Source organism: Lactuca saligna, chromosome 4 (assembly GCF_052625555.1).
Source record: "Lactuca saligna cultivar CGN05327 chromosome 4, ASM5262555v1, whole genome shotgun sequence".
NCBI classification, from domain to species: Eukaryota; Viridiplantae; Streptophyta; class Magnoliopsida; order Asterales; family Asteraceae; genus Lactuca; species Lactuca saligna.
Window position 1 is genome coordinate 4,966,112 of NC_136420.1, and position 26,325 is coordinate 4,992,436.

A 26,325-nucleotide genomic window follows, 5' to 3' on the forward strand; every position below is an offset into this window, starting at 1 on the left:
AGATGAAATATGAGTTGGATGATGAGTTGAGAGGTGATATAGACTATAAGGTGTGGGTGAGAGGTGTACGATGTGAGAAGCCTTTTTCCCAAACGATGTCCTCGTCATTCAGTAGAGTATGGATGACAACCACGGACTATCCTAGATAGTCCAGTGGAACACTATCAGGCTCGCAACCTGTAGGTGTTGTGAACGATGTGTTCACTCGGTGTACTCTAAACCTTGGTGATCATGCAGACTTGATACCTAGGCCCTGGCGATCATGCAGAATTGGTGCCAAAACCTTGGCGACTATGCAGACTTAGTGCCTATTGTATAAATTCTGGCGACTATGCAAACTTAGTGCCTAAACCCCGGTGACGATGGATTTCGTGCCGATTCCTTAGGATGATCCTTAGGAATGTATGAACGAGGAATAGTTGATTCTTAGGGTAGATCCTTAAGAATAAAGCAGATAATAGGGATGGGTAATTGGGTTGATTGTTTGATTGTTTGAAAATAATAATTATATTATTGTGGGTTGAAAACCCTATGTACTCACCAGGTTTCCCAACCTGACCCACTCAGTTTATTTATATCACAGGTGTTGATATGAAGTCACATTACACTGAGAGATTTAAAGAAATGTAGATCACTAGTGTAAATAAATGTAAGTTCTGTTTATGCTTATGTTTCTATATTAACGATGACACCCCAAATGTTTTAAAATGAACAAAATACGTTTGTTCGAAAATGTTTTAAAAACGTATTTATCATGTTTTTCTGGGAACAAATTCCGCAACATTTTTATTAAAAGAAGTACTCTGATTTTTATAAAACATAAACAAAAATCGGTCTTTTCTGGCCGTGAAAATGGGGATGTTACAGTTGGTATCAGAGCATTAGTTTAAGCGAACTAGGAATATGGATTTATTTCTAGACTTAAACTTAGAATGCTAAGTGATGATTGTGAGGAGTGTGTCAAATAGATTTAGGTAATGCACCTGAATAGACACTAGCACTAGCTTATTTTAGGAATGATGCCTAAATTCCTTTTACGTGCTAAATGATGTTATAGTTTGATCGGATCTATGGTATGTTGCCGACCGGATCTGGAAACCTTATGTGTTTAGGATTCTAAACGTACGAATACGATATTAGAACTAGCATGTAAACGTTTCAGAGTGATAAGGATGATTTAAACGTCAATCTTAAGTAAAGGTCTAGATTCACCTTATTCGGTGTATAGATCAAGATGGAAAGGACCCGTAGCGGAAACATGAATGCAAATGGGAACCGGAACCAACCCCCGGTGATTGAGCAAATACCGGTTGTGGTAACCGCTGCTGAGCCAATAACAATGGCCGGAGTGCAAGCAATGATCCAGGCGATGTTGGATCGTCAAATGGAGGAAACCAGACGTTTGCTCCAGCAAAATCGAGAAGAAGCAACCATACAGATCGAACAGCCCGAGTTGAACGAAGGGAAGACTGAGGAGGGAAACTACAGTAGGACTGTTGGTCAAGCCAACCCACCGATAGTTAGGCAAAACCACCAGGATGCAGGAAATGATGGACGTGGATGCAAATACAAGGATTTCATGGCGTCCAAACCACCGAGTCTATCTGGAAGCCCGACGCCGGTGGAAGTCATGAACTGGATCTCCGAGATGGAGACGATGTTTGAGAGTTGCGAGTGTAGCAACAGGCAAAAGACCAATCTCGCGGTTCCTTTGTTGAAATCTGGAGTACTAAGCTGGTGGAAGCTACTAGCCGAAGCGAGCAAGATGTCATGGGAGGATTTTCTAGTGCAGTTAAAAATGCAGTACTGCTCTGAGCAGGATCTTCTGGAGATCAACAACGAGTTTCAGAATCTAAAGAAGGGAAAGATGAGTGTCATCGAGTATGCTGCAAGTTTTACAGAGAAAATGAAGCTTGTTCCTTATCTAGTTCCAACTGAGCTCTCCAAGGTCAATAAGTTTGCCCATGGATTACCAGCAGACTTTGGACCAATGGTCAAGCAAGCAACCACTTTGAAAGGAGCCATCTAGGCAGCCAGGAATGTTGAGACCCAGATTAGGGAAAAAGGTCTGGAGAGAGATGAAGTTGGCGAGAAAAGGAAACATGAAGGATCATCAAAATCCAACAAGGAAAAGAAATTCTCAAAGATTGAAGAAGGAGGAGGAGGTGAAACCAAGTGGTGCGAGAAGTGTAAAAAGAAGCACTTCGGGAAATGTAGCGAGGAGGTGACTTGCTACAAATGTGGGAAGACAGGGCATTACGCCAGCAAGTGTGCGTCCAACAAGAAGGTGTGTTATGGATGTAACAAGGAAGGCCATATTTCCAGGGACTGCCCAGGGAAAAATAAGGCAGCAAGACCAGAAACGCCACCGAGGCCAAGGGCATTCCACATGCTCCTCGACGAAGCAGAAAACCGTGCAAGGAATCAATGATGAGGACTTCATATCCGAAGATCAAGTTATGCAGTAGCCATAGTGTCGTATGATGTAGCCTATTAGAGGCATAGTCTAGGGTGAACTTGGACACCTATGTAATAGTTTCAAGAAATAATAAAACCTTCGTTTTGTTATCTGATGTGTTAAAATGTTATGTGATTTTCATGTATTGTGACTTGGGAAACTGCAGGACAATACTTGGGACGAGTATGAGTAGGTGTGAATGGTAGTAGAGGCCTATACTACCGGAAGCACAGGACTCACACTTTGATCAGGGAAAGTCACAAGGTTACCAAGAAGCTAGTAACTGATTCTGTTTTTTTTTCAAGTATGTCATTACCATCATTTCGATAATGACTAAAAAGATTGTTAATTTCCGACCCTAGTGGTCGTACCGAATTGAGTCCGACTACGATGAGTATGTTGCGTGGTTCAGGGAACCAAGTTCGATGTAGCGTCCGACAAAAACCAAACAATTGAAATCAAAACGATCAATAGAAGTATCGCGTTCGTTGTTAAAGAAGTTGGTAGCCAGAAACGCTACATGTTAAAGTGTGATTATATCACATTAGAACATGAAGGAAGGCATAGTCTATTTTAGAATTTAACTCTAAGAGACCTAAGTCTAAACGTGCATCACATGATGATAGGTCATAATTTGAAGTCTAGCGTGAGGTAGAGAGCAGGTGCACGATCGAGTAATGCTTACAGTCAATGAGTCTAAGAGATAGACTTGAAGGAATATAGAAGTTATAATTATTACCTAGGATGAAGAGATGACGTATGGAGTCATTATACGAGCGTTGTTTCGTTGATGATTCCGGGACGTAATCATCCTAAGGGGGAGATAATTGTAACGCCCGCAGATCCGGGCTAGTCAATTTAAAGTTAAAGGCATTCGAAAAATCCACAGTCAACATTACAAGAGACCCATCAACATGGTGTTCACTCAACACCCTGTTGGCACTGTGTAACACAGCCTTAGCACCGCCATATACACCAACCCCAAACTGAAAATCATTAAGGTACTTGGCCATTTCTTACCCACACCTTTCATGGCAACCTTAGAAACCAGACGTCTCCATATAGTGCCTACTGCAATCGGACGGATTCCGTTGAAAGGTTTAAGTAGAGGCGTAAGAGGAGCGGATGCAGCAAACTCTGCCAAAATGGTTGGACAACTTCCCTCTAACCATAAATTAACAACTGAAGTGATAGCATGTATGAGATCTGTGACAATAGCAGACCCTTCTCCACAAAGGGCGTCTAGTAAGTGTTGAGCCCTCAAGCCATCTCTCCCGCAAGAAGTTCCTTTAAGGAAGGATTTGATGCAACTAAATACACAATCAAAGTCTGCTACAAGGGGAGGTTCAGAAATTATAGGGCTCGGCATGGATGGGGGTGGTCTGAAAGGGTGTTTGTCCTCCAAAACTTTAATAGTATCACCATTATATGGTGCAACACCTGATGAGCATAACACTTTCACTGCTGCGGTAAAATGACCATTTGCAGCCTTACGGAGGCACTGTCTGATGTTGGTGTTACTTGATGTAGCCTCCTTCTGAAGGATGCCTCCACCCTGTCTCATAGCTCCAACCTCAGGATTGTCTAACATATTTTGAACTAACTTCGTGATACCACCCTCTTTCCCCCATGTATCCAAGAATTTCAGGATGGAGCTTTGCTGTAAAGATTTTCTATTCTCAGACCTACATTCTTATCTATTTTTGGGTCTAAACACCTGCAGTGTGCATCGAGGGAGAAGTAGCAAACACATCCATGCCTCAACTGAGCCAGGTTGGGCAATCATCTTGTAAAGAGCGGTCTTCAAAGTCTGAGAGAAAGCAAGACGACAACTATGGTGGATACTCTTGACAGTAGTGATAGGCTCTTTAAAAACACGATCAAGGAGCGCAACATCAAAAACCAAACCTCCAAGAGCATTTGTCACCGACTCTTTATTTGACGGCTTTGGGATACCGACAATATAACGACTTGAACCATCATTCCCTGTAAGAAACCTCACACGACCATCCGGGTGATGACAATAACGGGTAAGAGCCTGCAAAGTCATACACTCCCCACACATCCATTGACCAAAGGCCTTCAAAGTTTCTTCTACTGCCGTAAATAGACCAACATCCCTAAAAAGAGCTTCACGTAACACACTTTTACGATCTTCCGTTTATTTTTTCTTGGGTTAATTTTTTTCTTTTTTCACGAATTGACTCACTTATGATTCTTATTTGGTCATATTTAATAAAAAGAAGATAACTCCATTAAAATCTGAATCCATTGATCCAGTCGAGTAGTTGTAAATCAAACGTTTTCATTAAAATATAATAATTGCGACTATCTTAACTTTTGGTGACCGAATATTAAAAGATAGGACCCATTTTATTTAAGGATTGTGAAAACATGAAATTAATTGTGTGAACTGAAACGATAAGAAGTTTTAAAAACTAACAACAAATATCGATTTTTGTAAGAAATTTGGCAACAGTTCAAAAAGTGATTTGTTTTTATTGTAAATTAATTAATTGTATATTATACGCAATTTTCTGTTTTAAGCAAGGTTCTAAATAATTGGTTTGACGGCAAGGTAAAAGTTAAGTCATGGTAAGTTTTGCCGAGTCATGACGTTTTGTAAGGCATGACTATATTATATACATTAAAAATATAAATCATATAATTGTTTAATTTTATCAAATATATGAAGTTTTTAGAAATGTTATATTAATATCTAATAGAAAAAAGTTGATAAAAAAAAATAACAAAAAAACCCGCACCTTGAAAAAAACTTCCGTCATAACACGATAATGCGCGTCTTGACACGTTATTTGGGCGTCACGCTTAACAAACCCGCCTGAAATGTTTTCGTAACGGCTACACTACGTCTCGCGTTATATTAAAATTGACAGGATATCTCCAGAAAAGTCCCAATATTTTTGGGCAAATTTTTAATAGATTTTTTTTTTAAAATAAAAAAGTCCCGACTCTTCACCTTTTGAATAGAAAAACCCAAAAACCGGCTAATTTATTCACTTTAGCTCTTTTGACCTGTTCAGCAGATCATAAGACCAAATTGTTAATTTTTTAAAAATAATGAGATTTTTTTTGCAAACTTCGTCAAAAATTTTATATAATGCATAAACATATTTTTTACGCATCTACATCTATTTTTATGTATTTGTGTATTTATCATGTTTTTATATGTATATATTTACGTATTTTTATGTATTTTAAATGTATAAACGTATATTTTTACTTATTTATATGAAATTTTAACCATTTTACATATTTTTTTATGTATTTTTATGTATTATGTATTTATATGTATTTTTATATATTTTTACGTGTCTATATATATATATATATATATATATATATATATATATATATATATATAAATAAGCTTTTTATATAGATGTTTATGTATTTTAAGTCTATGAACGTATTTTTTACGTATTTATATCTATTTTTAAGTATTTTACATATCTTTTATGTATTTTTTAAAACTTTTTATATAGATTTTTATGTATTTTAGATGTTTATGTATTTTTATCTGTATTAAATGTTTAATTGTATTTTTTTACGTGTTTATATATTTTTTTATGTAAAACTAATACAATTAAAAAGAAAACTAAAAAAATACATCAATACGCAAAAAGATATATAAATACATAATACATAAATAAAAACACATAAAAACACCCAAAAAGTATGTAAAATACTTTAAAAAAACATATATAAAGATGTAAAAATACGTTTATACATTTAAAATGCATAAATTTACAAAAACATCTATATAAAAGACTTTTAAAAAAATACATAAATATGTAATACATAAATACATATACATATATATATATATATATATATATATATATATATATATATATATATATATATATATATATATATATATATATATAAGCTATGTAAAATACTTAAAAATAGATATAAAAACATAAAAAATACGTTTATACACTTAAAATACATAAACATCTATTTAAAAAGCTTTAAAAAAATACATAAATACGTTAAAATATATAAAAATACATATAAATATATAATACAAAAAAAGACAACACATAAAAATACAGAAAAAAGTATCTAAAATGATTAAAAATACATATAAATAAGTAAAAATATATGTTTATACATTTAAAATACATAAAAAAAACGTAAATAAATACATATAAAAACATGAAAAATACACAAATACATTACATAAAACTTTTGACGAAATTGTAAAAAAAATCTCATTATTTTCAAAAAATTAAAAATTTAATCTTGTGACCTGCTGAACAGGTCAAAAATGGTTAAAGTAAATAAATTAACGGGTTTCTTTGGCTTTTCTATTCAAAATGTCAAAAAGTAAGAACTTTTTTATTCAAAAAATAAAATTTAGAACTTTTTAAAAAATTGTCCAAAATATTATGACTTTTCTGAAGATATCTCTAAAATTGACCATCATCTCGCGTATTACTTTAATTCTAATCAAAACTATAATTTTATCCGGTATTCAAGTTATATTGTCTAATTTTATAATTCTTATATGTTTTAAATGGTAATTTGGAATATGAAAATAAAATAAAAAAGAAAAGTGCTATATTGATAGACTTTCTTTCAACGGTGGATCTTAAAACGGGCTTATTCCAATATAGTTGTTTTTCATGGGAAATTTAGAATTGTTAATGGAAGAAAATATTGTATATTTACTTTATCATATATTTCATTAGATTGATATAATATTAAATTTATATGAATTTTACCAGATAACTCTAATAAACATGGGCCTGTTAGGTTACTTTCAGAATCTAAAACCTGTATAATATGGCTTATGGGCTAGGGCACAAAAGAAAATTAAAAAGAAAAGAAGAACAGAATAATAAGTTCTAGTCTTATAGATGTTATTAGATTGCGCTACATGGTCAGACCAATTTGGGTTGGGCTGTTTGTAAATTCCATTTTGTCTATTTTTATAATACTAAACTAATGGGTAAATAATCGATATATATATATATATATATATATATATATATATATATATATATATATATATATATATATATATATATATATATATATATATATATATATATATATATATATATACTACCTTTTTACCTGTGCCAGGCATTGAGTATGCATATTGTTTTTTGGAAACTAATTTATAGAGATGATTAGTTTTTTATGCAAATATTTTACATATAAACAGTTATCAGTAAAAGTCGTTTTAAATTACAAATAAATTTATATTATCGTTTTGGATAATATAGAGATGATTAGTCGTTTTACATCTATTGTTTTTGTTTTTGACCTTCAAAAAAGCATTGGCAGTCCTCATTGAGATTCAAACCTGAAAGATAACTGAATTATGAACAATAGTTATCATTGATTATTAAAAAAAAAAAAACGCTTGAATAAACAATGTAGCATTCCTTTCTATTATATTGAGTAGTATAAAAAATATCCAAAAAGAATATATGCTTTGATGCAGAAATTTATATAATTGTGATAAACAATGATAAATATTAAAACATAGGTCAACAATCCATAGACAAAGAAAATAGAATTATACTCGCTTTAGTGGCTTGCTTCATGAAAGGTATTGAACTAAAAGACCAAATAATTAACCAATTATCGATGTGAATCTATTAATATTGAAATAAAAAAGTTCAAACACATTAAAACTCGATTTTTAAAAGGCTTAATTCAAAGAAATATTTTTCTTTGTTTAATTTTAACCAACGAAATTTCTTAAATTATCATTCTACCCATGCTAAGAAAAGATGCTAAGAAAGGAGGCTTCCCAAAGCCTTTTTGGTCTTTAGCAAACTTGAACAAATAGGTGTAAATTGACACAATTGAGTCACAATCTTTTTTACATTTAACATTATTAAAAGTAAATGGAATTTCATGATGTCCGAACCTACGGTTCGGTTTACACTATCAAGATATTTACTTCATTTATTTTATTTGTAATGTAAACAACCTAATATTTACCAAATCTTCATCTATGCCAAACAAACCATATTAATTTTAAAATAGAAACAACTTCATGAGAAATTGCATAAAAGAAATATAGATATAAGACGGAACTTATTGAGTTAGTGTTATAAGAAGATGGAAGAAAAAAATGAAATGAACGACAACTAAGCTATAAAATTATATATCACCTCTTCGTGAGAAATTGCATAAAGTTTTGATGCCAAAGATATAATAATCATGTTTTTTTTTTTCATGTTTACCACTAACAAATGATGCCACTGGAAGCAAGCAAACAAAACAACATAAATATAGTAAAAACAAGATATATTCCTTATTGACATTAGAGTGTGAAATTTGCTGATTACCTAGAGTTAATGACTAATAACAGATAAAAAAATAGCTGCCACATATCAAGAAGAGTATTATTAAACCTCATAGATTGTGATGGTAAGTATCTATGGTAATGAAGACTTAAGGTCAAATCGAAGAAGATATACATATCTAATAAAAGCAAATACGGGGGAAGAATGAAGATGTCACCAATTTAGTATCTTTTTCAATTTGGATTTCCAATGTGCCAGTAAAACCCTAACATTACACCTCTTATTTTGTGTGATATTCGCATTCTACTGTTCATGTGGACAAAATTCGTAATAATATCAGATGAACAAAACAGACACACAAATAAACATACACCTACAAAATAGAAAATATCCAAATAATTTTTTCCTTTTTAGCTGCATCAATGGTTGTTCCTCCTGCTTCTACAACTTACTTACTCATCTTTCTTTTGTTCATCAAAATTGTCATGCCAATGTTCTCTAAATTATACATGTAAATCCAAATAAAAACTAAATCAAATAGAGGTAAAATTGATGATTGTGGTATGCAAATTGATTATGGTATGCAAATGTAGACCTGAATCCATGAAACTTATACACATACATGGTTAAACACAAATCTACAGACAAATAGGCAAATGGATGGGTGATGATTTCCATCCCCAAAATAATGCTCATGTGTAACAATCCGAGATTTGCAGGTATTTCCGAATCCTCTTTTTATTATTATATATATATATATATATATATATATATATATATATATATATATATATATATATATATATATATATATATATATATATAAGATATGAAGCTTAGGAATAGTAAACTGAGCATTTTTTGGCAGAAATTGTCCTCGCACTTTGCTCCTTATTCTTTACTTATTTTGATATTTTTGGTCGTTGCAATCAATATTTTTACACTTTTTAGGAACCTTTTAATATTTAAAGTTTGGCCACAAAACTTTAACGGTTTGACAACTTTGATCCATTTTTTAAAAGTTTGTTAATCCACACCCCTTTAATTTTTTAACCGTTTTGAAACTTCTGATCCTTGCAGTCAAAACTTTTACATTTTTACATAGAAATATGAAAAAAAAACGGTCCGGGGCAAAGTCCGAGCTTTTCATCCTTTCACTTTTTACGTCTGTAATATTTATCGATTCGGAAACAATATTGAAAGCTTCTGGTCCCCGCGTAGCGGGGGTAACCTTTCTAGTTATTATTATTATTATTATTATTATCTTGTCATTTATAATCCTCGGGGATGGAAGAGTGAAGCCATGAGAAATCCAAGGGCTAAAGTTGTAACTTTGGGATCAAGAAAAGTACGCTAAGTGTACATAAGGTACGTTGGGTGTACTAGGTGCGCCTAGTATGTTGGGTGTACACTTGTGTATGTTGGGCGTACTCACGTCAGATGGAAACCCTAATATTTAGGGTTTGGGTGCTATATAAACGTCTTTATGAGCTCATGACCCTCTATCATTTCAGCCTCCATAACTTTGAGCCGTTTTCCCCAAACCCTAACCCTTCTTTTGAGTGTGTGTGTGTGTGTGTGTGAGAGAGAGAGAGAGAGAGAGAGCTAAAAGTGTGTGTTTTGAGTAGTTGAAGAAGAAGGTATTGCATCAAGAAGTTGGAGAAGGAAGGCAAGCTTGAAGATCTGAAGTTATCTTGTCCTCTAGAAGCTCCAGGAGGGAAAAAGCTCCAATATTTATGCTTGTATGATGTAGATGTTGCCTCATTAGCTTTATGACACCTTCTTTGTCCCAAAAAGTCTCAAGTTTTTGCATGATGCATTTTGGACGTGTTAAGTTGTCCTTTCAGACCTTAGAAAGGGTTCTAGATGATAAAAATTATGTCCCAATGGCTAAAAGTGTCCCACGCATGTAGTAGAAAGGTCTTAATGGTTTAAGACCATTTATTAAGGAATTTTTAGACATCCAAAGTCTTAAAGTTTGAGACTTTATGGTTCTAAGGTTTGTGTAGTCCATGGATCTGGAATTTGGGCTCAAGTGCTTAAGCCATTATGCACTTATTAAGGATTTGGTAAAACTCGCATACGCCCTGCATAAGTTTTGTACACACAATGTACTATGCCAACCACCCCAATGGTGGTCAACATATGGTGGAGTATGCCCAGCGTACCAGAGGAGTATGCCCAACGTATGCCTTCTAATGGGCTTTTGACGATTTGGGCTTTGGGATTGGGCCACCTTTGGGCCAATTTGACTTGAGCCTTGCTGGACTTTCTGAATAGGTGTGTTTTGGGCTAGTTTTGGTAATGGATCTTAAAATGAGGCCCAATTAGGGAGTTACGTCCAATTTGGAAAATTGGGCCAATTATGGGCCTTGTATTTTGGGCTTATGGATAAAGAAATTGTAATTGGGCCTTGGCTCGACTTAAGAAAAGGATAGAATAGATTAATACCCTATGTTTGGGCCCTTAGTCGAGGCTAATATTCCAATTGTTGATCGGTGTTTGTTTTATTATGATAGTTCGAAATTTTTGGTGAGTCAGCAGCTGAGGGTATTTAGTTCAATTCAGCATTGTGAGGTGAGTTGTCCTTATTATACTAACAAGGTCGAAGGCACCAATTTCAGCCCTTTTTGGATTGTTATCATGTTTATCACATGATGATATGTTATGTTAGTGACCTTTTAAGTCGGTATCCTGGTATATATGATGATGCTATGATTAGTGATCTGTTAGATCGGTTTGACTGTTTATACATGCTAGCTAGCGTTTGATATATATATATATATATATATATATATATATATATATATATATACACACACACACACATATATATATATATATATATATGTGTGTGTGTGTGTATGTGTGGTTGGGTTGAGGCAGACATGTTTTGTGCTGAAGGCCAACAAACCCAGGGCGGTCCGGATAAACTACATACCCAGCAGGGCATATCAGTCAGGCTGAAGGCCCGGAGAACGGTCCAGACAGGCTGAAGGCTTGGAAGGGTGAACCAGACATGCTGAAGGTTATGAGAGTGTGCCAGATAGACTGAAGGCCCGGTGAGGACGGTCCAGTCATACTGTAGACTGTATATGCATGTTGTTTGTTTGTTATGATATGGTTATGGCTTGTATGGCGTTGGTATTTTGGAGGAAACTTACTAAGCTTCGGGCTTACAGTTTTGGATTTTGTTTCAGGTACTTTGGATGATCACGGGAAGGTGAAGGCTTGATTGTGAACTTTCCTTGCATTTTATGATTTTGATTTTCTGGGATACTCTGATATGATACTATTTTGAAAAAAATTTGTAATAAATAATGGTGTTTAAGTGCTTGAAATTTTTTTAAATTTTCATGAATTTTATGGATGTTACAAGTTGGTATCAGAGTCTTAGTTTGAGTGAATTGGAGGAACACTCATGTGAATCCAGTCCCAAACTAAGGGAAGGATTTTCAAAAATGATTTTCAAAATAATACTAAAGGAGGATGCAAAGTGTACGATCAGCCGGAGCCAGTAAGTAGACCCCAAAATACCATACGAATATTTGATATTATGATATGTTAGAACAACATACTAGTGATAGGCTAGAGATCTTCAGGAAATGAATGATAGAATTTCCTGATTATATGATACCTGATAGCCTAGGGTTTTCCTTATATGAAATTGACATCATTATTGTAGTTGCTTAGTGTATGCATCATAGTTGTACATAATTAAGATCTTACAACCTGAGAATATTTGGTTTAGCATTATTTCCTGTTCTTGTTTGATGAAGGGCTTAAGGTAGGATCAGATATTCAAATGTCTACTAGGTCCAACGTTATATATGACTAACATACACGGGTGTTGTAGGGTTGGTGGAAGTTTGATGGATGAGTTGTGCGGGGTTAGTCGGCTAGTTATGAGATATTTAGCCTTCCTCTAGGAGTGAGGATTGAGCGCTTGCCTATGCTTATGTATATTGTTAAGGCTTTGTGATGATACTTGATGCAAATATAGGTAGGTGTGGAAGGTAGTGTGGGCCCGTACTACTGAAAGCACAGGACCCATACGCATAGTGAGGAAGTCACAACCCCTAGCGCTTTGTTGGAAGTTGGTTCCCCGTTATTATATGGGATGTCTGATATCTGTCTGGTATATTTTCGTCATGGTGGTTATGAGGCGATTTGTGACCGGATCCGGGTCAGGATCAGGAGCTTACAATCAGGGTGGACAAGGACCATTAGTCAGATTAGACCGGATGAGTTGGATGCCAGGATTCAGGAGATCATGGATGATGAGGTTGCTACATTGTTTCGGGCACAATTTCCAGAGATGTTCGGGTCTATCACGAACGCTATGGTCAAGTACTTTGATGAGCGTTATGCAACCATTTCTGAGATGGCTACCGGCATAGCCTCCACGGTTGTAGCAGCCACTGATGGTGAGACCAGTGGCTTTTCAGTATCGAGACTTCGGTACCACGAAGCCTCCAACTTTTGATGGGATGCAAGAGCCGATCATAGCCATGAGGTGGCTATCTGACATTGAGGGATGCTTTTTCACAGACTCATGTCCTACTGACCCGTAGGTCAGGTGTGCTCTGAACCTGCTGAGGTTTGGAGCAAAGGACTGATGGAGGTTGATGACAGAGTCGTATATTGATGATCAGAGAGTTGCGGTTACTTGGGATCAGTTCAGGGAGATGTTCCATGCTCACTACATTCCACGGGTTGAGCGCGTGCGACTGGCACAAGAGTTTTTGGATTTGAGACAGGTTACGGAGTCGGTGATTGAGATCACCCGTATGTGCACTGAGAGGGTGATGTTTTTCCTGGAGTTTGCTTCCGAGTAGGCTCATATGTCACGTTATTTGAGCATGATCAAGACCAACATCCGACAGTTTGTTATTACCCACCGTTGTGATACACTACTGGAATTACAGGAGGCCACTAGGCAGCATGAGCTTGAGATTGAGTTGTAGTTGAGAAAGCAGAGGCAGGCTCCGACGTAGTTGCAGCCTACACTAAAGCGTTATAAGACCGCTACTTCTAGGTCTGGGGGCCAACACTGTCGTACTTGTGGGAAGTGCAGGAAGGGCCATTCTGGAGTTTGTAGATCTGGTAGTGCATGTCGCAAATGCGGCAAAGAGGGGAACTTTGCGAAGGCTTGCCGCCAATTAGCCCCGATTAAGGATATAAGGATCTGCTACCATTGCGATCAGGTTGGTCACGTGAAGACCAACTGTCTATTGCTCACTGTCTGGCCGGCGCAGGCTCCAGCGTTGGCTACACTGAGGATTACTGACGGAAGGCAGGGTAGAGCAGAGCCCCCGAGGGCTCAGGGACGCGTCTTCCAACTCATAATCGAGGAGGCCAGAGCAGCACCAAATGTGGTGGCTAGTATGTTTCTATTCTTTATCTTGTCGATTATATTTATTTTACGCTCATATGTGTTTCACCTATGTTAGGTATGTTCTTAGTGAACTCCTTACCTGCGTTGGTATTATTTGACTCCAGGGTGAGTCGGTATTTTGTCTCGCGATCCTTTAGTAGGGATTTCGGTTTGCACTTAGGAGAGCTAGAGTGTCCGTTGCAACTTTCCATCGACAACGAACACGGGATTTCAGCTTCATTAGTCTATCGGGGTTGCATTCTAGAGATCTTCGGGGTATCCTTCCCGATAGACTTTATTCCGATTCTTATGGGGAATGTATGTGTGATTGTGGGTATGGACTGGTTGAGTCGCTTCAATTCCATGTTCAACTGCGAGGGTCACGAGTGGTAGTTCGAAACCCAAAAGGATGAGAACTGGTTATCTACGACAAGGGCACCATATTGGGTTCAGGGTTTTGATTATATGTCAGGGCTCAACAATATATTCAGCACGGGTGTGCTGGTTATTTAGCTTATGTGGTGGATATGTGGGTTAGGGATCAGGTTTCAGTTTTGGATGTTCTGGTTGTCAGAGAGTTCGTTGATGTGTTTCTGAAGGAGTTATCCAGAGTGCCTCTGGAGAGGCAGGTTGAGTTCAAGATCGATCTAGTGTCGTGTGCGGCCCGTATCGCCAAGGCGTCGTACTAATTGGAACCACCAGAGATATAGGAGCTGTCATCTCAGTTATAGGAACTCTTGGGCAAGCAGTTCATCCATCCGAGACGTTCTCCATAGGGAGCGCTGATTCTCTTTGTCAGGAAGAAGGATGGTTCACACTGGATGTTCATCAATTACTGGGAGTTGAACAAGTTAACGGTGAAGAACCGTTATCCACTCCCGAGGATAGATGATCTTTTCGATCAGTTGTAGGGAGCATCTTGGTTCTCCAAGATAGACCTGAGGTCCGAATACCATTAGGTCAGAGTTAGGGAGGAGGACGTGGAGAAGACCATGTTCTAGACTTGTTATGGAAATTACAAGTTCGTGGCGATGCCGTTTGGGCTTACCAACCCACCAGCAGTATTCATGGACCTGATCAATCGGGTATGCAGACATATACTCGACCGCTCGGTCATTGTGTTTATAGATGACATCTTGGTGTACTCCAAGACCAGAGAGTAGCATGAGGAGCATCACCGTGAGCTATTAGGAGTTTTGAGGTGAGAACGGATGTATGCCAAGTTCTTGAAGTGTGAATTTTGGTTACGAGAGGTTTAGTTCCTTGGATACCTCGTTAACCAGGAGGGGATTTTGGTCGATCCGACCAAGATCGAGTGGATTTTGGTCGATCCGACCAAGATCGAGTGTAACGCCCCATTTATTTATTTAATAAATAAATTAATTAATGATTATATTATAGCCCTAAAATCAATAATTATATAGCAAAGTGTTGGTCTCAAGGAGCTAATCGTTATAATTTTAGAAGGCGGGTATTAAAGTGTAAAATCCAGACCTAATTAGTAAGTAATATTGAAGACATGGGCTGCTTGGTAACAATTAGGACTCGATATGAAAGGAATTATGAAAACAAGGGCTAAAGAGTTAATTAAGGACCTTATTTGAAAATAATTGTAAAGGGTAGATCCACTTAGTAAAATATGGGACTTATTTTGTAAAGAAGTTAAATGGATGGGGTTAAAAAGGTAAATTTCAGGTTTATTTTGGAAAAGACAATGGAAGGAGGGACCAATCTTGTCGAAATCGGATAGAAGTATAGTGGAGACGGGTTTAAACCTATCACTAGCCTCCCTTCCCATAAACATGGAACCCTAACCCTAATACTCAACTTATTCTCCAGTCGCCAACCTCGTGTCCAGCCGCCATCGTCGTTGGAGCCGCGAACCACCGGTCGAGTGCTGCTGTCACCGTTCTACTACCGATGAGGGAGAGAAGTCGATGATCGTTGCCGCTGCACCTATACCTTTCTTCTTCTCCTTATGTTCTGTCTCCGTTCGTAGTCGTCCATGGTGGTCACCGGCGCCTCAACTACTGAAAGACCCTGACTTTCGTATTTATGAAAGACCCAAACTTTCATATTTTACAATATAGTTAACCCAAAACATGCTACTTGCATAGTCATAAAAACAATATTTTACATTGATAAAGAGGTTACAAACTACTGGATACAAACCGACTATTTTAAAGTGTTATATATTACATTACTTCCCAGGATTCTATAGTTTTATACATATGGGAATGCAAAATACAATAGTTTCAAACTATTCATAAGCTTCTATCGATACAATAGTTTCAAACTATTCAAAAATCTTCTACTAGTATATAACTATACTAGATGCTTATCTCCTGCAATTTGTTAAACATTAAGAGGGTAAGCGGTGACGCTTAGTGAGTTCAATAATAGATACAATATAACGTTATGCCATATATATACTTCAATATGGCAGAAGCAAAGAGGAACAAGGAACAGCAAGGGCATATGTGAATCATGTGAAAAACATTCCATATCAATCATTGATTTGATTTAAAGATATACAATCAATGAGACATGACAATTTCCATACTTGACATACATCAATAAAGCTTTGGCCCAAATGACACAAAAGACATACAACTTCGAATTAATATTTTGGTAGATTTCAGGCTTATTGCCCTATCTAACCTTCTGCCAATACCATAGAATAGAAATCAAGGTTCTAAATAACGTAAGGCGTGACTTGGCGGCAATGTCAAGCCTCAAGCTTTTCCGAGCCTTGGCGAGTCACGACGTTTGTAAGGCGTGACTTAAGGCGGAAATTTTCTATATAATTAATATTTTTCTATGTATTTTCAACTATTATTATTTTTTATACATATATATGAGTTAAGGCGGCATTTTGGCAAAGCTTGGCGGCAGGTGCAAGCCTTGGAGTCGTGGCGCGCCATAGAGAACTTTTTAGAACCTTGATAGAAATCATTCTCTTACGGAGACACGTTCTACATGGTCAGAGGCTACATGCCAGTACCAACGTGAATCTAAGTCCTTTCACTGATCACATGGTCAAAGGTATTTCTTTTCTATTAAAAATTGCGAATAAAATTAACCCGGGAAAATGACCTGGAATAATAACATTGAAAAGCACGTAGCACATTGTAACATCTGGACTCCCAGGTATCTTATTTTTATGCATTTATATTGATTTTTTTGGAGAGAAACTCGGCGAGTAGGCGCTCAGACTCACCGAGTAGGATCGCGGATGGTCGGACTGATTTAACGGCGGACTCGACGAGTCCATTCGTGGACTCGGCGAGTCCACGTTGTTTAATGAAACCCTAATACCCAGGGTTTGGGACCTATTTAAAGGGGCTTATAGCCACCATTTGCGGCTACCAGACCCTTGAGAGGAACCCTAAGAGATCTAGAGCGTTTGTGAGGAAGAAGAGGTCATTTTTTATCTTTGTGTGGGTGTTTTTGCAAGAAGAAGGTGGCCAAGGCAAGAGGGAAATAAAGAGGTCAATATTCTGTGGATTTCAGAGGCTAGGGACTTCATTCTGAGGTATATATTTTGATCCTTCTTCAGCTTGGTGTTAATCTTTGAGAGTTAGGGTTTCTATCCCCTTTAGAGTATGGATTGTGGTGCAATTGGTCCCTTCTTGTGTTGAGACTCCTTGATCTTTATGAGTGTCTTTGGGAGATAAGAGTTTGGGATGGCATATTGGGGCCATTTCTTCAAATAGAGCCATTAGGTCTTTGCATGGGCATCAAGATCCAAACTTTACGTGTTTATTTTGCTTAAGGAGGCCAAATCTATGGGTTAGAGGAATGGATCTGACCTCAGGAGGTCATTTGAGTTTGAGCATGGCTTGAACTCGTCGAGTTTAAGAATAGACTCGGCGAGTAGGATGGTTTTCCCCCCATAAATCACGAAGATGGTAACTCGTTGAGTTGGGGAAGTGACTCAGTGAGTCATTGGGGATTTTGAGGATGTGAGTTCATGACTGAACTCGCCGAGTCACAATTGTGCACTCGGCAAGTCTGGTCAAAGGGTTGACTGTTGACTTTTGCTGACTTTAGGGTTTGGTCAACTTTAGATTATTTGAGCCTTGAGAGGGGTAAAATGGTCTTTTACCCTCTCGAGAGTGCTAAGAGAGGGAATAATCTAGCCTTGGGAAATGTGTTGATGCCGAGTGTTTGTTTTCATATGATTAGGCGGAGGCTAGATCCTATTTCACGGAGTCCGAGATTTCCGAGTTACCGAGTTACACGAGGTGAGTCTTCTCACTATACGTTACTTAGAGTGGTATTATGAGTTGACCGGAAAGTCTTATGTGCTATGTATGAGATTATGTTCCATATATAAGATTATGTGCTATGTGATGTAAGTATGATATATAATTGTATAGACCGGACCGGAGGGTCCAACGATTAAGACCGGGTCGGAGGGCCCAACGAGCTCTGACCGAACCAGAGGGTCCAACGAGCTATGAGACCGGAGGGTCCCGCTGAGACACATCGTCCGGAGGGTCGTACAGTATCCTTGAGTGGCGTATGTGTTGTATCTGGTATATTGGGGAACTCACTAAGCATTTATGCTTACAGTTGTTGTGTTATGTGTTTCAGGTAATAGCGAAGACCTTGAAAAGGCACCGACGTGAACCATACACATAGAGAGGAGATTTGATTTGTGATCTTGGGATATGTTTGATTTGATAACTATTGTGGAATACTTTTTGAAAAATGAAAATTTTGTTTTGAAAATCTCGTCGTTACACACATATAACACATAACATACAATTGTTCCTAAAATATTAACCGTGAAATAACCGGGGGCTAAAATATTAATTTGGGCAGTACTTTGGCTCTAAATATGACTTTTGTCATTGAAAACCGGGAGTTTTCTTGAAAACCAAGCTCTATGAAGGTAGAGCTTCAAAACCGAAAAGATAAATTTTTCGGGCTTCTCGGGGGTCTTGAGGCGTGTTTCGGGCTTTGGAATCAGTACCGGGGCTTCGGGGGAAGTCGGAATAGAAGAAATATAAGTTTAGGGGTAAAAAGTGGCAATTTTCCAAAACTACCCGAGAGGTCTCGCAGGTCCTCTATTTATAGGGGAGGGAGGAGCTCAGATCTGAAGCCAGGAGGAACACACGGCAGCAGCGAGGGGCTCCAGATGGCGCACATGCGAGCAGGGTGAGTCAGCAGCGAAACAACTCGGTGGCAGCAGCAGTGAAGGGCAGGTGGCGGGTTGCTATTGGACCGAGGCCTCGTATGCGGCGGTCGCGACATGCGTTGCCAGTTGCTCGGATGATTAAGCTACTTCGGACACGGGGCGCGATCCGGACGAGGGTGACGTGGCCGAACACTAAACATGCGAAATTCTCGGAAATTGAACCCAAAACTTCAAAAATCCATAACTTTTGCAAACGAGCTCCGTTTTTGACTTTCTTTATATGCACACGTAGCTAAAATTACGCTCTACAACTTTCGTTTAGACTTCGTCGGCTAATTTTGACTTTAATTTTAATATTATTATTTTTAGCAGACCGGGATAGAAAAATCCGTTAAAAATTATTAACTTCTTCATCCGACATCCATTTTTGTCAGAATTTTTACCGTTGTACTACTAATGACGAGACCTTCAATTCTCATTTAGGTTGTGTCGGCTAAAAATCACTCAATCTAAAATTCGAGTTTTTAGTTGTCTACTGTTAAGCTGAAACTTCGAAAAATCATAACTTCCTCATACGAAGTCAGATTTTGGCGTTCTTTTTATCAAACTTCTCAGTTTAACGAATACTACGACTTTCATTTAGATTACTAAGGCTAAAAAGTAGTTTATCAAAAACTCACTTTTTACGTCATTCGTCGTTGTGCTGGTTTTGTCGCTGATCTTCGATTAGTCATAACTTCTTCGTTATAACTCGGATTTCGATGAGGTTTTCGCCTAAATGTTTCTAACAAGATTATTTACAACTTTCAATAATAAAATTTTACTTATTTTAAATTTTATATTTTCGCTATATTTCACTATTTGACTTTTAATCGGAATCTCATAAGACTATGATTGATTCTAAACGAAGTTTTACTTCATTTCTAGTAAAAACTATCTGTTAGAACTCAACGTTCAAATTCACATAATATTTCATAACATTATTTACTTAAAACACGATTTCAAAACGTGTATGTTACAAATACCTCCTCCTTTTGAGGATTTCGTCCCCGAAATTACATCGATTAAAATAAATGGGGATATTTTGCTTTTTATCTCATTCTTATTTTCCCAAGTATAATTTGGGCCTCGATGGTATTTCCACTTGACAAACACCAACTCCACTTCTTTATTACGTAGATTAGTTTTTCTTTCATTCACGATCTCTTCTGGCTCTTTTACATATCTTAACTTAGTATCCAATTTTTCCTCGGATAATGGAACTGTCTCATCATTAATGCTCAAGCATTTGCACAGATAGCTTACATGAAACACATCATGAATACCTGTCAAATCTTCAGGTAATTCTAAGCAGTATGCTTGCTTTCAAATTCTTTGGATGATTTTGAAAGGACCAACAAATCTAGGGCTTAGTTTTCCTTTCTTTCCAAATCTGATAAGGCCTTTCCATGGGGATACCTTTAGCATTACGAAATCACCCACTTGAAATTCTACGGGTCGCTTCTCTTTTCTGTATAGGATTGTTGGATTAATGTCTAAGTCCATAACTATAATTGGTAAGACTTGACCCGACCCGGCATGGTCCATTTGGGTTGCATGGCATCATGCACTTTGATAGACTATAATAAGAGAAATAAGACACTTATGGTTATTAATATATTATAAGTTCTAGTATATTAATAATAAGAATAATGAGATTATTTAATTAGTATTGATCAAGAATTAATCTAGGATTAATTAAGTGATCAAAAGAAGACTAATTAAATATATGGGTTGATTGTGTAAATCATCCATACTTGTATAGTGGGCTAATGCTCCATGGATAATCAAGTTGGGCTAAAACCCATAGGATGGTCCATGGATGCTCCATGATGTATTTGAACCCATGGATCCAAGGAAATGGAAAGTCATGACAATTAGAGTTTATCCTAATTGTAACACTATATATAGATCTTATTCTTGACCAAAATTAGCCACTAGTGAGAGTAAGAAAGGGCTAGCCGATTTTCATGAAGTGTAGAATACTCTCAAGTTATTCCAAGTGTATTTGGTGTTGTGTGAACCATTTGAGGTGTCACACTTGGGGCACTAGGCACTCAAGCTTCATGAAGACGTTCTACATCAAGAGGTATGTATTCTATCTTGTTATATTGATAGTTTTGTATGCTAGATTAGGATAATACCTTGGATGTTCATATTTGCATGTATAATAGAGAAAACATAGATCCAAGGTATTTAGGGTTGCATGTACACTTAGGAGTGTCAGAATGCTCATAACCCAACAGTGGTATCAGAGCCTAGGCTTGTTTTCTTGTTATACCTGCAATAGAAGCTGAAAAAATGAATTTATTGTTGTCTGATCATCAGACTCGGCGAGTCCATCAGGAGACTCGGCGAGTCCATGTCTAAAATGTGATCAATTCGATCCAACTCGCTGAGTTGGTTCATGCACTCGATGAGTTGGACCCCCAGACAACATATTTTCGAGGTTTTTGGCTAGAAATGGACTAGGAACATTACCCTAAGTTGTTTTTGAACTTATAAAATTGGTTTTTGATGTGGTAATGTTCATGCTAATCCATTTTCAAAGATAATTGTCAATAGGTTCATGTTTTGTATTAGTTTAAAGGTTAGACTAATTACATGAAAAAGTTTGATTTGAATTATCTTGTTCTTATGAGTTGCTTAGATTAATAGAAAAGTTGAGTGAAATAGTTGTTTTCAATCCAAATTAATCTAAGAGTTGATTCTAAAATGTGTTTTTGTAACTTGTTCTCAAGTTATATGAAAAGTCACATTTAAGTTTCATAAAACTCATAAAAGTTGGCAAAGGTTACAAAATGAGGAGTCTAGTTCTAATTAATTGGAGTTATGACTCCATAATTTGTCCTCAAGTTATGGAGGACCAAAAGTCTCTTCATTAATTAAATAAATAAAAAAATGTAACCTTAATTAATTCCATAAGTTATAAAATAAATAAAAGTTAATTCTTTTATTAGTTTAAAGTCTTCCATAACTTGTCCTCAAGTTATGGAACTTGAAGAGTTTTTGGATTAAAACTACTTTAAATACATAAGTTATGGAATTAATTAGTTTTGAATAGTTTCAAAACTTGCCCTCAAGTTTTGGAATTTGTAAAGTTTTCTCTTATGAATACTTTAATTCCAAGTTAGCCCTTAGAATTTTAAAAGTTAAAATTCAACCCTTATACTTTATAATATTATAAGTTAATAATATATATATGTATAAGAGTAAAGTCAGTCTTACCGCTAGTACGCCTCATTCACGAAGCCGGTCTATAAGGTGGGTATAAGGTTGTTGCCTATAAAATGGCAACTTAATGGGTGTCCACTCTCACCCACCGCTTGCTTGACTGGTGGAGGGTCATTAGCCGAACGGGTTTGACAGGACTATAATTCTCCCTTCATTAAAAGTATTAATGATAAATACTAAGTAACTAAACTCTTAATAATACCCAATCTTAGTTACTTAGGAAAATGTGAATAAGGTGCTAATCCATGAAATTACACTTTACACTTTGTCTAAGTCGTTAGTGGAGCGTGTGTGGTTAACCGACACACTAACTTGGACTTAACAAGGTAGGTAAAGGGTGACTTAATATTTATGATAGTATCGATGGAGCGTGTGTGGTTAACCAGCACATCGATTGAGGGGTAATTTATTAAGTGTACCAAGTAATTTGCATGGTTACTTCACACCTTGTTTTGTGATCCTCGACATCCCAGTCACAAAACCTGAAGGGCACACTCGAGATTGAAACATTCCATTGCACAGTTCAATGAATCTCAAAAGATCTAGGAGTTTCAAAACCAATTAAAACCTAATAATACATTTCGTTTATCTTGGTGGAAATTGGTGAATCGTCATTCACCTACCTTTAAATATTTTATAGCTTGGATTACGGCATCCCTCTTCTAAGTTATAAAAATAGTTTGTTGGGTCCTAGCCTTAATATTTCATATTGGGTGTCATATTAAGGACTTTGAGATCAACTATCTTGAATATCTCCCAAAACATGTCTGGTTTAGACATTTATGATCTTCCCAAATCTCTTGAAACAAGCTTTCCTAAATGAAGATGATGTTCCATGGAAATCATACTTCTTTCACCTCCTCCAATTATTCTCCCTACCCCACAAGTTCTTGAAAAGTTTAAGGTCACTCGAGCCCTATTGGCAAGTAAAGGTCTAGGTGTGGTCACATCTTGGAGATGTAGTCACATATTGACAAGTCGGGAGAGTTGGGTGTCAAAGTCTTAAGAAAGTTGGTGGTTCAACTACTTTCTAAGTCACATAGTGAGTTCTTTTGGAACACCTATGAAACCGACTATGACAAGACCCTTAATGATCTTATCTATTTGGTAAGATCAACTTCCTGAAACTTTATGGACATTGACAATGGTGACACTAGAAATACAGAAAAAGCATTCTCTTCCCAAGGAAAGGGATTGGCCATAGTCAACTAGGTTGACCAAATGGTAAAGAGAAAAGGCTAAGTCTGTAATCGTCCCGTGATCAAAGGGTCCATATGTTTATATTGCCAAAGGAAGGGTCATTAGTTGTGAAGCTGCCAAATTTACCTAAGGATGTTAAAGTCAATAAGGTTGACTCTACTTCAGGTAAAGTCCGCTAATCTAACTCTGTTAAGTTTCTATTCTGAGATTCCTGATACATGATGTGACTGGGTCACATGGTAATGTTTTAAGAATCAAAGAAAAGTAATGGAACTTAAAGAAAGAATATGTTGAATCTGATCGCATAGATGGATTTCTATCGCGTAGTTTGAAAATCGGATTCTTGAGCTACTTCTTAGGAGTTATGAGATATTGCTTAGGAATAGATAACAACAAGTTTTCATATGAATTGTAAGGATAAGTTTTTCCGCATAGTGTTAAAATAAAAGAAAATTTTTGACTTTATTTATTTTAAAATATCCTTATAATGGCATTTGAGGAAAAATTGTTGCTTATATGATTCCATTAATAGCAAGAGTGGAAATATGAAATTGATTCCTTCATTTGTGGTAATGTCTAAATTTACCAAATAAGGAAAGATTCTCATCACCCAAGTCTCAATTGGACCGGAACTTGGAATCATGCAAGTTGTATAGCATGATGAATGAGAACTTTCAAGTATTGGAAAATTAAGACTAATTACTTATTCACATGGATGTGTGAGTCAAGTAATGGACTAAGGGATCGAGTACATAGTCATGTGCACTGATTAAGTCCACCACAAAAGATATAAGGCTATTCGTCATAGTTTACTAAAGCTCAGTAAATATGATTATACTTACAAGCTTAAGTGTAACTCTGAGACATTGGAAAAGGTTCCAATGCATGGCAGAGCGAATAAGAAGAATCAGATTAGGCAGAATGATAAAAGTTCCTCAAATCTGAAAAGATGGGAGAGTACTTTAGTATCAGTTTTGTGATCATCTTAATGATTAAGAAACCATATCAAAATTAGTTCTCTAAGGAAGTCTTAGTGCATTCTTATGACTAAGAAGAAGGGATCTTGAATTGTTGAAATGGTTAAATCAAGAAGATGAGTCATACGTCGTTCCAATACAAGTCTTAGAGTCATACTCCAAGATTGTAATTTGAGTGACATGTCTTTAAGAAGGTTTAAAACACGTGTCAAATGTAAGAGTAAAAGTGTCCTACTCTTGTTCATTTGAAGTTGGTAAGTTGTGATGTTTTGGATAAAACAAAGACCAACTTAGGCCAACTATGTGAAGTGTTTGTCTTGATTAGAATCCGCACTATCTCTTGGATGTTTGACAAAGGAGTCTTATAGGTCAAGAGGACAGTGGGAGTCTTAAAAGTCTTGAAAGTCTCAAGAACTAATCAAGAATAAAACATAAAGTTCTTCACTAGCACACGACTTGAGGTTTATAACCTATCGTGTTGACATATTCTGTGCCCATTCCAGTTAAAGTTGGCTTTGCATATGAGTTCTTAGAGTTCTCAATTTGTTGCACAACAACTTGGAAGCAATGGTAGGCCCTTGAGCTGCCAGGTGGCAAGAAATTAAGATTGAGTTCAGTCCATATGAGTTTGGATTTGTCATTATCCTTGTCTTGTCACTATGGTTTTTACAATTCACGTGGATAAGAACACATACACCATTAAATCTAAGTGTCATAAGGTTTCTCTCCGATTCATGAAAATGATGGTGAGGAAACACTTTCACTAAGTAGATTTTAGCTAGATAGCAATTATGATATTTGCATTCTTAAAGTCGTTAGTGGAGCGTGTGTGGTTTACCGGCACACTAACCTGGACTTGTGAGAAGTGGCAAAAAGGTCTAACCATCATGATTACGGCATCCCTCTTCATAATTGTTTAGACACACAAGTGTGCTATCTAAGGGAAGGTGTATGATTTTGCTAAAGTTCTATCAAAACAATCCAGTATCAGAAATCTGAACTTTGGTAAGAAAGTCAATAAAGTATTGATTTCTAGAAGTCCAGTTGATTTCTGAGTACATGTCAAAGCTAGTGAGAGCATAAGTGTTATGCTAATGATCATAATGTTAGTGGGAGCATGATAATTATGATAAGTATTGCAAGTTAGCAATGTTAATTATAGAAAACAAAAGGTTTCAATTGGGAAAAAGTTGTTTTGCTATAATTAAGGGAGAGGAAATTATACTTCATCTCAAATCTATAAGCTTAGATCGTGAGGCTTTAGTCATTTAGTCAAGGAAATATATGTGAATTTCATGTTGGAATGGCTCAACATAAGGAAATTCTGTATATGGGTCCATTATTTGCATTCTAAAATTCGATTATGATTACGGCATCCTTTTTCATAATCTGAATTATGAGAACTTGGCAAATAGAAATGGAATTGTTATAGCAAAAGACTGGTTTAGTCTTTATGTGAGACATCATGAATTGTGTCCCATATGCTTCGGATATAGGATCGATTACATGTGCTATATTCATCCTTTCTAAAAGTTTCCAAATGTCTGGGGCATTAAGAAGGGAAAAGGTTTAGAACTGGATATGACTAAAAGGATTAA